Genomic DNA, 13,729 nt, shown 5'->3' on the forward strand with positions numbered 1-13,729 from the left:
AAAAACGATTAGTTTCATTGCCAGGGCGCCAATTAGAGGGGCACATTCCTCCATCAAAATTCCAATTTTACCATTTTCATGTCTTTATTTTTAAAAATTGGAAAATACCATGTATACTTTTGAATTGGTGCTTCTGTTTCATAGAATAAGTAAACAAAATTAATAAAATAAATGATGAACGGTTGCGAGTCATCGTCTTACATTAAAACGTTCAGTCTGGATTCGCCCAAATACCATCATTTTTATCACTTTCAAACATCAATTTCATCACAACAAAATGTCTAGGTAAAAACATATTGGTTTTGTTTATGTTTTTATTTTAAAAGCAAAGCATTATTATAATACTATGTGAAAATGTAATTGGAATTGATATGTGCTGAAGACTCAGCAGGGTTTGGCTTGTTGCTAAACCAGCAGTAGGCCTAGGTTGATAATTTGAGGGATCCTTAAAGTCTCCAATGGTTCCTAAAATCATGGTGATCCTTGAAAAGTCTCTAAAACCACTTTTTCAAATTTTAATCAATTTCCAAGATAACAGTATCATTACCTTCTTGGTTTTTGGTCTCATTGCTAGTTGATTTTGGTCTCATTGGGTTTTTTATTGTTTGTGCTGTTTAATGGACATGTTTATGTAATCTTTCCTCAAAACATTTCAAAAAGCAATGCCATTTGGCCTGTGGGTGTATTTCTGTGTCAGGCTATCCAGGCTATAAGGCTGTGTGAGTCCATTCAGTCTCTTTTACTAGACAAGCTGTATCAGCATATTTTATTAGGCCTATACTATATGAGCATATTATTTTAAGCTGTATTATCTATCATTTATTGAACAATTATTTGGCCTGAAGCCTGAAAGAGTAAACAAAAAGTAGGTCATAAATATGAGCTAACAATTCAACCAATCAGAATACCTGCTGCCTGCAGGGCTCATGGACTAATTTGCTTTGCTCTATAGGTAATATTTACTTGTGAGAATCACTATTCAGCCAAATTTGTGTTGCCAAGGTCTACCCATAGCCATAGAATCTTAGAACAAATTTAATCTCAAACTGAAAAACTATATAATATATATTCCATCAGAAGGGGTTTCTTTAAATCAACCAAGCATAAACATAATATTTAACTAATTGCTCTGATTCACCAGTTCACTGGCTAGTTTCAACTCAAAATTGAAAGTGGATAATTGGCTTTAATGAATATGTAAGTTTTTTAATTATCTTTTGACTTCTTACTATGCAGAAATTACCAGTGATGACTGGAAATAGTATTTAAAATATAATTTCATTCATATTGTACAACCCCAACATTTCCCTTGGTTTCAAAATCCTGCCCACTTTATGCATTTTTAGTTTGCCCCATGGAGGAGAAGGGTTTACCAGAAATAGATACACTTCTAGAATTAGCATTTCTAAGTGCTCTAAACTGGAAACTATGCTGCTTTACAGCATAGTTTCCAGTTTTGACAGCTTGCAATGAAACTAAACATTTACCAAAAATATCTGAGGTCTGGAAGCAAAAATCTATATTTTTTTTCTTACATTCAAGCAAAGAATAGGACTGCCCTGTATAAGGACTTACCTTAAATGACAGCTTGGAATGAAATAAGGACTTTTGATCTGGTTGAATCACTCCTTGTCATGACAGTTGCATATGTGGTTGATTAGATTCTGATGGAAAATTCTGGTGCATCCCAATCAAATCTCCATGGTTTGTCACTCCACTCAGCATCCAGATGATTTGAATACATCTGTTGATTCAGCAGAAACAGTGTTCTCCTTGAGGTTGTTCCAGAGGTTCACAATCTGGTTTGAGAAGAAGCTACATCTTGGTCCAGTCCTTGCATGAAGTTTGCAGATTAGTTTGGGTGTCCTCATGTTATATGGGAGGGGTCAATCTCCAGGAGCTCATTTTCTTGTTTGTTAGAGAGGTGTTTGTGTGCCTGGATCATATCCCCATGTTTCTGCCTGTAGACTAAAGAGGGGAGGTTGAGTTCCCTCAGCTGTTCACTGTAGGGCTTGTTTTCCATACCAGCAATCAGCTTAGTGGCCCTTTGTTGGATTTGCTCAAGCACTGCCTTGTCCTTTTTGAATCAAGGGGTGGCTAGGATGGTCCCCACCTCCAAACATGGTCTTACCAGTCCTTTGTAGAGCTTGGTGATTACATGTCTACTTCTGCTGGTAATGCTGTGTTTAATGATGCCTAGGGCTCTGCTAGCATTGGCTAAGATCTTCTGTGAGTGGGAGCTGAATTTCAACTGGGAGTCTACAATAACTCCAAGGTCTCTCTCCTCCTGAACATGATCTAGTTTGTGGTGACTCCCAGGGTTTTGGGTCATTAGGTATTGTTGCTGGGGGTTGTTATGTCCAAAGTGTATGACCTTGTATTTTTCAGCATTGAATTCTGGCAACCATCTTTGGACCCAGGAGCACATGTGGTTGAGATCAGTTTGGAGGGATTGGTGGGCAGAAGGGGTATTGGCAGGACCTATGAGTTTTGAACCATCTGCATAGATAGTGGTTTTGTTACTGGTGATAAGGGCTAGCTCATTTACATATATATTGAACAGGGTAGGGCCCAGAACACTGCCCTGGGGGACCCCGCTGGTGACTTTGACTTCATCAGAGAGTGTGTGACCGTTTGGTCCAGTGGTTACTTTCACTTGCTGTGTTCTGTCCCTCAGAAAATCCTTGATCCAACTGATCACTTTTGGACTAAGAGACAGGGTGCATAGCCTGTGAATTAAGGTAGCAGTGACAAACTGTCAAAAGCTTTGGCTAGATCCAGTAGGATTATATCCACCAGTACTCCTTTTTCTAGTATGTCAGTTACAAGACTGTAAGACTCAAGAAGGTTTGTATCCATTGATCTCTTAGAATGAAAACCATGCTGGCTTCTGCTGATGAGTGAGTTAGCCTCAAGATGGTTAATGATGTGTTTGTTGACAATTCTCTACATGACCTTGCATGCCACACAGGTAAGGCTGATAGGTCTATAGGTTGCTGCTGAAGTTTTGATGCCCTTCTTAAGAATTGGGATGACTATTGCCTTCTTCCAATCCCTTAGAAGCTTCCCTTATGTTAGCAACAAGTTAAATAATTTTACCAGGGGTGCTGAAATAGCAGGGCTTAGTTCCTTCAGCAGTTGTGGACTCAGACCATCATGTCCAGTCAATTTGTTGGCATCAAGCTCCTTAAGCTGTTTGGTTACTTCTTTGACTGTGATCATTGAGTGCAAGCCTGTTCTGCTGGTGGGAGGGCTGATTGGAGGTCATCCTTAGAAAACACTGAGGCAAACTGCTGATTCAGAAGGTTAGCTTTTTTGGAGGCACAGGAAGAGACTGAGCTGTTATTCTCCAGGTCTGGTACTGAGTATCTGCCTGGTTTACATAGGGAGATATGTTTCCAGAATAACTTAGGGTTTTCCTTGGCAATTTTGGCCAGATGTTTTTTGTAGTTTACAGTGAGTTTCTGCGTTTCTTTTCTGAGGAGATTCCTGGCAATTTTGTACTTCTTGTATACTGTTGTTGGTTTTTGTTTCACAAACTTCTCCCAAAGTTTCTACTTCCTATTGCATAGTTTCTTGATTTTTGGGGTGGGGAAAGGTAGAGTTTTTGGTTTCTTTTTCCATTTCATGCTGGTATGTTTGGCTAGGCTCTCTAGTAGGGTATTTTTTAGGATTAGCCATGAAGCTTCCACATAATCTGAGATCAGAATTTCCAGATTGGCATCTATCAGCTCTTCCACCATCATATTGTAATTACTTAAGGATTGCTTAGTATATTTTGATGGTTTGGAGTTGAGTTGTATAGATGAGAGGACTGGCATGTGGTCACTTGAGCCAATCAGACTGAGAGTCTGTGTCCTGATCACCCTTTCTGGGTCATTGGTTATGACTAGGTCAAGTGTTGAAGGATTTTGTCCCGGACACATTCTTGTGGGCACAGTTACTGTTTGGTACAGAAAATTATGAGCAAGGACTTGAATTAGTGGGTTTTGTTGAAGGCTTGGCATGGTCATACCTTGGCCATCTATCCAGAACATGTTTGGGAGGTTGAAGTCCCCTGTCATGAGCAAAGTTGCCTTTGGGAAGTTGCATAGTATGAATTGCATCATTTCAGCAATTGCTATTTGAGAGGACAGCTGGCGTAGACTACTGGGGCTCCTGTAAATTGAGCTTAGGACAAACATTTTGTTAGGTAGGGACAGGGATACCCAAGTGGCTTCAACCCAAGGTAAGTAAGAATTTGGGACAGAAATTTCTCTTACCTGGAATTCCTTGGAGGCCAGAACAGCAACTCCTTTTCTGCAGTTTGGATTGGACAGATTGCTGAAGATGTTGTATCCAGTGGGGCAGATTGAGTCATCTGTCAGTTGAAATCTGGAATTCTTAGGGCTAATTTCTGTCAGAGTTGCAAAATCTATCTGACTTAATTTGAGCACTGTTGCCAGTTCTGGTATCTTATTGGTGATAACATCAATGTTAGCTGTCATAATGTTTACAAGTTTTTGGGTGTGTCTAGGCAACTTTTGGTTATGCACGCTATTGTTCTCACTTAAAGTTGAAGTGGGTGAATTACAGCTGAGGTACACAGCTGCTATTGAGGGACAATGCAGAGGGGCATGGGGATGTAACTGTTAATTTACTGTTTTTACTTTCACAAAAGTTTACTGTTACATAGTTATTATCACTCACAAATAGACTATTTACAGGGGGGCTGAGACAGTAAGAGGTAGTGGCTATTTTTCCATGCTCAAGCAGCCTGCCATTGGAATTGCTTGAGTTTGCCCGTTTTTTGTGATTTTTCCTTTTCTAATCACTAGGTCTGTTTCTCTGTTCGCCTGTCTGTTCTTCATCTCCTCCAAGAGGGTTTTTCTGGCATTGCAATCTTCTTTGGAGCTGTCACTATAGAATTGAATTGTGTGTTTGTGCTGGTAGGAGGCATCCAGGATAAGCTTCTTTTCATTAAAGCTGGCTACCATGAATAGGACTGGTGGGTATCACAGAGTTGTCCAGCCATGGGGGATGAGGCTGGTAGTCTCTTCACAGTGAAAACTTTGGTTGCTATTTTGTAGGTATCCTGGAAATATTTGGCAAGGAAGTCTTCATCACTTGCTTGGATCAGAATCCTGTATCCGACAATGTTGAGTTTGCATTGCTGCCTATTTTGCTTGCTTCTGACTGTGCAGTGTATGTGTTCATCTAGTGCATCTGGTGCAAGCCCTGTCACTTGTGCAGTGATTGCAGAGTCAACAATCGCTTTTACCTTGCTAATATTGCATTTTCTGGCAAGTTCCTTGTGAATCTCTTTGAGGCCCTTGTTGACATTAGACAATATGATAGCAATGTCCTCATATACTTCTGTTTTGAAAGATTCAATAGCTTTGGTTAGGGTGTTGGCATTGCACACAGGTTTGTTTAAGATGCACCAGGGGCAGGTCCATTCACATTTCATAGTGCAATTCATTTTCCCTAGCAGGACATACTGTTCATTGCTTAATCCTAGGCACTTGATACAGAACCAGTTGGGGCAATTGTCACAATTGATGGCTTGTGAATTCTCGTCCAGGCGTTTTGTGCATCCTGGGCACTTATCCTGTCCTTTTACAGGGCTCTCACATTGTCCCTTTTTTGGTGCCATTTTGACTGGATGGTTTCTTTTACACGTGGTAACACTGGCACTTTAGGGAATTTCACTTTTAATGTAGCAACGCCCTCTTCACCACATTCAATATCCAACAACAACAAACAAGAGGCTATAACAGTAATTTCTTTTCCAGTGATATATGTCCAAAAAGTGTCTAGGTTCTTTATTATTCTATTTTTTGTTAGGCTATAACTATTTCACTTTGCATCCATTATTTTTTACATCACTATCAGGAAACTATTTACAAGTGAGGGTTAGCCTATATTGTTTTGTGAATTTTGTTTTCACAGTAATTTCTTTTCCAGTGATGTATGTCCAAAAAGTGTCTAGGTTCTTTTTTATTATAATTATTTTCATGTTACATCCACCATTTTTTACATCACTATCATCATAATGATAGTCATCACTTTTGTTCTTATCAAACAGTTTGTGGTAACAAACTGTAGTAAGGAGCAACCCAGCTCAATAGTAACCAAAACTCTAAAAAATGGAATTTTGATACCAATAGTTACATCAAAAGAATCGCATTTTAATGCTGATTTTAAATATATAAGTTTCATCAAGATTAGTCTTACCCATCAAAAGTTACAAGCCTGAGAAAATTTGCCTCATTCTAGAAAATAGGGTGAACACCCCCTAAAAGTCATACAATCTTAACGAAAATCACACCATCAGATTCAGTGTATCAGAGAACCTGATTGTAGAAGTTTCAAGCCCCTATCTACAAAAATATGGAGTTTCACATTTTTTTGCCAGAAGACAAATCACAGATGCATATTTATTTATTTATTTTTTTCCCAGGGGTGATTGTATTGCCTCAGTGGTCCTAGAATGTCGTGAAAGGGCTCATTCCCTTTCACGAGTGACCAAAAAAATTGGAGGGCACCTAGGCCCCCTCCCACGCTCATTGTTCCCCAAAGTCACCAGATCAAAATTCTTAGATAGCCACTTTATTCATCATAGTCGAAAAACCTTATAACTATGTCTTTGGGGACAACTTACTTCCCTGCAGTCCCCATGGGAGGGGCTATAAGTTACAAACTTTGACCTGTGTTTACATATAGTAATAGTTACTGGGAAGTGTACAGACGTTTTCAGGGGGATTTTTTTTTTGTTTGGGAGGAGAGTTGAGGGGGGGTTACGTGGGAGGATCTTCTCATGGGGGAAGAGACTTTCAATAGAGGGGGCACAGGATTTTCTAGCATTATTTAAAAAAGCAATAAAAAAATAAATATGAAAAGCTTTTTCTACTGAAAGTGAGGAGCAGCATTAAAACTTAAAACAAACAGAAATTATTATGCATATGAGGGGTTTACCTCCTTGTAATACCTTGCTCTTTATGCTAAAGTGTCTTTAGTAATTTCAACTATTTATTTTACGGCCTTTGTGATTCAGGGTCATTCTTAAGGAATTGGGACAAAATTTCAGCTTTAGTGTAAAGAGCAAGGTATTGATGAGGGGTGAGCCCCCTCATATACGCAATAAAAACATACGAATATAAAAGTTCGTTACGTAAGTTAATTTGTAAGTTATGTATATTTTTTACTTATGAAAATGTTCAAAAAAAATTTAAAGTTATAGTTGCCTTTTTAAGTAATCAAAAAATTGGTGGGCAACTAGGCCTCCTTCCTCGCTCCTTTTTTTTCAAAATCTTCTGATTAAAACTATGAAAAAGCCATTTAATTAATATGCAAATTTTGTTTATAAATAAAATTAATATGCAAATTTTGTTTTAATTATTTATGTGCGGTGAGCCAAGATCAAAACCTGCATTAATTCAAAAACGTCCAGAAATTAAACAAAAAAAAACAAGTTTTTTAAATGAAAGTAAGGAGCAACATTAAAACTTAAAACAAACAGAAATTACTATATATATCAAAGGGCTTTTCCTCCTCAACGCCCTCCTCTTTATGCTAAAGTTTTTTACTGTTTTAAAATGTAGAGTTAAGAGAAAGAGTCAAACTTTAGTGTAAAGAGCAGGGCATTGAGGAGGAAAAGCCCCTTTGATATATAGAGTAATTTCTGTTTGTTTTAAGTTTTAATGTTGCTCTTTACTTTCATTTAAAAATAACTTTTTTTGTTATTTTCATAAGGATGAGTTTCTAGGTTGGTTCATGCTTCAGCTTTGAAATTTAAAGACCTTTTTATCTGGGCTCTCCTACATATGAAACTGGGATATTCCCAGGAGGAATTATTGACCCAGCAGTGTCAGATCACCATGATAAGTATGTCTTCTATCATGATGTTACATTTACCAACATTTTATCACTGTTGCCAAACATCTTACAGCAGGTTGGTGAACATAAAGGCCTACATAACCAAAAAGTTGACAGTTGTTGGACCCATCTTCTGATATGTAACAAGGATAGGAGCAATACTAATTTGAAAAGTGTCATAGGTGGTAGTCTCATTTATGTCATAAGGGAGAGCAAATATAGAATACAGTTTTTCCAAATAAAAAAATGTGCTGAACCAGCATCAGAAATTGATGCTGGAGAGAACTCTCATTGCTAAACCAACCATCAAAGATGCACTGAACCCAAACTGTAAAAAATTTAATTGAATACCATCTTCTATGAGATTTTGGTTTTTGGTCCTATGCAAGGTCTACCCAATTAGGATATAAGAAATATCTTCAAAGCTTAGCTGCTAAGAAAGCTGAAGAGATTAAAGAAGAAGAGCATTATGCATTGAAAGAAAGCCTCAAAAATGATCTCAAAGCCATATTGATCTATCAAGAATTAATATATATATATATATATATATATATATATATATATATATATATGTATATATATATATGTATATATATATATATATATATATATATATATATATATATATATATATATATATATATATATATATATATATATATATATATATATATATATATATATATATATATATATATATATATATATATATATATATATATATATATATATATATATATATATATATATATATATATATACATATATATATACATATATATATATATATATATATATATATATATATATATATATATATATATATATATATATATATATATGTATATATATATGTATATATATATATGTATATATATATATATATATATATATATATATATATATATATATATATATATATATATATATATATATATATATATATATATATATATATATATATATATATATATATATATATATATATATATATATATTGGTACCGGGGTTCTAATATGCAATCAGAATCTTGAGATTGTTGAGGCCTGATGTATCTCTAAGTTTTGGTTTAATTTATGGTGTGATAATTGCAAGCTGAGGTCTGGTGTCATTAATAAATTATTAAGAAAGTTTCTAAAGGTGATGATAATATTTGTGGTATGAATTTGGTCAATGGTAGCCTATATTTGATAGATTATTGAGCTTCAATTTTTCAAATGATATTTGCTACTGGTACCAGACATTTCATGTTGGGCTTATTACCCACCAATAACAATTGCTCATGAGCTATTGAAAATTTTTGAACAGTTAGTCATAGATGAAGTTAATTGGGTTTGTTCTACTCCTGAAATTAGTTCTGGTTTAAGAAGGGTAGAAGCATGGAATATGCGCATTATCCAATGTACAATGTATGGCTTGAGTGTGGCCATAGTGATGATGTATTCATTACTGCAGCTTTAGATGTCAGGCAGGCATTTGATCTAGGTGTACATAGCCACTTGTTGCTTAATGCTCATAACCATGCCTTAAATAAGTCTCTTGTAGTACCTTTGTGTAATTGCATGGGAAATTGAAAGTTCAAGTTAAGAACCCTGTCTCACATGGAAAGAAAATATCCAAGGTTGTTATCTTAGGCAGCACAATAGTGCTGCCTAAGTAAAGAGCAATCTGGGACCTTTGTATCAAAGGAGTTGTCATAGAAACTTCGAAAAGGGCTCATTTGATTGGAACCTTTTCAATAGTCAAAAGTGATGGGATTGCAACTAACCCCCCTTGTATGCCTACTATTTCCCCAAATACATCCAATCAAAATATTGGGATAGCCATTTTGATTAGCGTAGTTAAAATGCATGGAAATTATGTCTTTGAGGATGACAACCCCCTGCCCCCCTCCCTACCAGCCAACAGGGCAAGGGTCTTCTAAGACTTTTTATGGAAAGGATGGTTGTATGAACTCCGAGGGGGCTCATTGGATTCGAAATAAGATGTTCTAGTGCTCTTTTTAAGAGTCAAAGTGGTCAGGGGTAACTACCCCCATGTCGATTTTCCACAAATGCATCCAGTAGAAATTTTGAGATAGTCATTGGTTCAAAAATAGTCCAAAGATCATATAATAAGGCCTTTGGAGTTGACAGAATTCCCAGAGTCACCGGGTAAGGGTTTTAAGTTATGCTTCAGGGGCATATAAGGTTTTTATGGAAGGGATGGTGGTGTGAACTTTAGAAGAGGCTCATTTGATCAGAAATATATGGTTCTAGTTCCCTTTTTAGTCAAATATGATGTGACCAATAGTCCAAAAATCATGTAACAATGTCTTTAGGGTGGAAATGATCCCCTAGAGCCCATGGGCAGGGATTGTAACTTATGCTGCAGGGCATATAAGTTTTTATGGAACTGGTGGTTTTATTAACATTGTATTGGTTGGAAGTCGGAGGTTTTAGTGCCCTTTTAAGAGTCAAAAGTGAATGGAGGGTAATCAGCCACCCCCCTAAGCCTATCATTCCCCAAAACACATGTGATCAAAATTTTAAGAAAGCTATTTTGTTCAGCATTTTTGAAAGGTCCGGTAATTAGGTCTTTGGGCATGTCCACCTCCTCACAGTCCTCAGGACAAGGGCTGTAAGTTGCATGCATGTTCAAACTTCACTTATTTGTTATTGAATTTTAGTATGTATTATTGATAAGGGTATGCATGTTTGAACTTTACTTTCCAAGAAGACAAAGGGCATTCACGTGAGCCTTTCAGAAAATGTCGAGGGGAGCGTTGAGCTAAATCAAAACACATCATGTGTATGGATTGTCAAAAGGGTGTAATACAGGAACAACTAAGTATATTAATTTGGAAAATTCAGGAAATAATAAGGGAGATGATCAAAAAGACAATACCTGCACACCATCAATACTACTACAACTACCACCACTACTACTACCGCACTAAATCAACAGACGCTCTGTGCATGTACATTGTCAAATTTACGTATCTCAAGGATGGATTTGGGTATTAAGTTGAAACATACGGCAAATACTTGAAAGGGAAAGATCATCTCACCAAAGGGCTGTATGTGTACACCACTGCTAATACTATTGTTACTGCTACATTTACTACTACTACCACTACTTGTAAGGCTAGGAGCATTGAGACAAAATTTCAATAAGTATATGAGCATGCAGGTTGTTAAAAGGACATATCAGTAATGTCATGCTAATTACATTAAGCTGAAACTTCAAGGACTTTATGAAAGGGATGTTCTACTGACAACGCTTCAGGAGTGGTTGATGTTATATACTAAGTGAAACTTTCAGCATGTGTTGAAGGGGATGTTGAAGAAACCTTAGGTGCTATTTGCATACTGCTACAACTACTGCTACTATGCAAGCTAAGGGTATTGAAATGAAGCTTTTAAGGAATATTGAGGCAGAGACGAACTAAATCAAAACAAACTACAAGCATGAGGAATTTCAAAAAGGTAATAAAACAATATCTGAAGCAGAACTTCTATTATTAAGATAGACTTTTAAGGGTAAATTGCAGAGGATTTTGAACTAGCCAGAAAGCACTATGTGTATACTTTTAATACTACCACTGCAGTTACAGTAACTAATAACGTTAAGGGCTTTAAGGTGAAAGTAGTTATAGGGAAAGTATAGGATGAGTTTAAAAAAAAAATATGTATGTATGTAGGTTTTTGAAAGGGCATATAAGCAATATCCTAGGCAGCACCACTCTTTAATTACTAGAAATATTATCAAAACTTGCAAAAAAGCTAATTCGAACCAAGATTAAAAGTTCTAGTGACTGTCTAAGAGTAAAAAGAGATTGGAGGGCAAGCAGCCCTTCTCTCAAGCCCATTCATTCTTCAATTACATCCATTCAAAATTTTGAGACAGCCATTTGGTTCAGCATAGTAGAACAGTCTAGCAGCAATGTCTCTGGGGATATTGGGCATGTCAGCCCCCCCGCAATTATGCAACTGGCCCATTATGCTTTAAAACTAAATGCTGGTTTAAAACAAAATCAAAAGGCATTGTGCTTCTGGTTGCCAATAAGACACCTCAGCAATATATCGAGAACGACTGGGAGTAATGAGTTGAAACTTTTGGGGCTACTACTATCACTACTTCTGCTCATACAATTTAAATAAATAAAAAGAGTGTAAGTGTATCCAGTTTGTCAAAGAGCATAGATAGAATCTTTTGGGAATTATATTAAGTTTTATTCTTCAGTTCAACTTCAGGAGTTATGAAATTAAATTAATACCGTTTGTGTAATGATTAAAAATTCCTCCAAAATATAAATAGCAATCCAAACTATGGATTCTCATAGAAAAATTTAATATAAAAAAACAAGTTTTTTCAGCTGAAAGTAAGGAGCAACATTAAAACTTAAAATTAACTGAAATTATTCCATATATGAGGGGGACTGCCCCATGTTCTTTATGCTGAAGCTTTACTTTTTGTTACAATTCTTTAAGGAAGGCTGCTCAACATACAAAGGCCATCGAATCTTAATGAGAAGTGATTTTAAAGAACTTTAAAACTTTAGTATCAACAGGAAGGGGCAGTCCCCTTAATATTTGGGTAATTTCTGTTTGCTTTAAGTTTTAAGGTTGCTCCATACTTACAGTTGAAAAGCCTATTTATTTATTTAATCTCTCACCATGTTTCAAATCATGCGAGGAAATCTGTTTTCCTCCGAAAAAAATTTTAAGTATAGCTGTGAGTTGTCCACCAGGCTTTTCCTAAGTATTATAATATATGTGAAGATCATTTATCAGTATTTTGAGACTTCCTGGCCCTTGGAAAATCTTTTCCATCTTTTCTTGAACTGACCCTGTTATTGGAACACCTTTTCCAACAATAATACCAACCTAATAAATGGGGTAATTTCTGTTTGCTTTAAGTTTTAATGTTGCTCCATACTTACAGTTGAAAAACCTTGTTATTTATTTAATTTCTCACCATGTTTCAAATCATGCCAGGAAATCTGTTTTCCTCCGAAATAATTTCAACTATAGCTATGAGTTGTCCACCAGGCTTTTCCTAAGTATTATAATATATATGAAGATCATTTATCAGTATTTTGAGACTTCCTTGGAAAGTCTTTTCCATCTTTTCTTGAACCGTTCCTGTTGTTGGAACACCTTTTCCAGCCATAATATCTACATAACGTACACAATTAAGCGGACTAATAATACATTTTTAGGTTCTACACCCTACCCCATCCCCTCCCCCCAATGTACTTACAAATTGCTCTAGTTCCCTCGGCATGTTGAATCGCCAAGACTGAATGCAAAACAGACACAATCCATTATGACAATGTTAATTAAACCTTTTTGTTTGTTATTTGTGCCTAATTTATTCCAAATTTGCCATCCATGATATTGATCAGACTATGTAAATGCTAAGAATGCTATTTTAAGGAATCTAAAGGAAAGCAGGCAATGCCTGTTCTATGGTCTGAAAGTTTCATATTTCTGTCAAATATCTCTTTCCTTCCATTGCTTGAAAAATATAAATAAAGTGCTTCCCATCCCTTTGGCATTTCTTGTACAGTACAAAAAAAATCGTATTCAAAGAAAACATACGTATATAAAGGAGTGAAGAAAAAAAAATATTGTGATGCCAAATTTCATGCTGAATAAATGTACAAGTTTTGGGTAGTTTAACTCTTGTTTTTAACGTTTTAATTTTTATATTTGTAGTTCCTCTGATTCAGAAAGCAGTGTTCAAGAAGTGCAAGAGGATAAAATTGAACTCAGTAAAAGACAAGTTAACAGTGATAGTGAGGATTCAGTTTCCAGCAAAGAAGCCCATAAAAAGTCTAGAAAACTGAAAAAGTCTAAGAAAAGACTAAAGAAGGCTGAAAAGCATA

The 13,729-nt window shown here is 35.9% G+C and overlaps 1 long non-coding RNA gene across 1 annotated transcript; it reads left to right on the forward strand.

Annotated features, from left to right (window-relative positions):
• The first annotated feature begins 228 nt into the window (after nucleotides 1-228).
• LOC136042057 (uncharacterized) lies at nucleotides 229-13,729 on the forward strand. The gene is made up of 2 exons (XR_010621157.1): nucleotides 229-285; nucleotides 13,560-13,729. It is a non-coding gene; the product is annotated as an uncharacterized LOC136042057 (long non-coding RNA).

Source organism: Artemia franciscana, unplaced genomic scaffold (genome assembly GCF_032884065.1).
Source record: "Artemia franciscana unplaced genomic scaffold, ASM3288406v1 PGA_scaffold_58, whole genome shotgun sequence".
Lineage (NCBI taxonomy): Eukaryota > Metazoa > Arthropoda > Branchiopoda > Anostraca > Artemiidae > Artemia > Artemia franciscana.